Genomic DNA, 203 nt, shown 5'->3' with positions numbered 1-203 from the left:
CAGTTTCCGAAGAGTTACTCCTAAGGCCTAACACAAATTTATGTAATTTCCAATATTCTTAAGAATGATGTGCTTATGCTCAGAAACATAACAGTCTTAAATAAACTAGTTTTCGACAATGTAATCTATTCATAATTTAAGAGAATATGATATATAAATCATTGTAAATTTTTCCTCACTTGAAAGATTCATATCCTGCCTTC

This window comes from Penaeus monodon, chromosome 19 (assembly GCF_015228065.2).
Source record: "Penaeus monodon isolate SGIC_2016 chromosome 19, NSTDA_Pmon_1, whole genome shotgun sequence".
Classification (NCBI taxonomy): Eukaryota; Metazoa; Arthropoda; class Malacostraca; order Decapoda; family Penaeidae; genus Penaeus; species Penaeus monodon.
The sequence above is the reverse complement of the archived record's forward strand: the minus strand, read 5'-3'. Positions refer to the sequence as shown.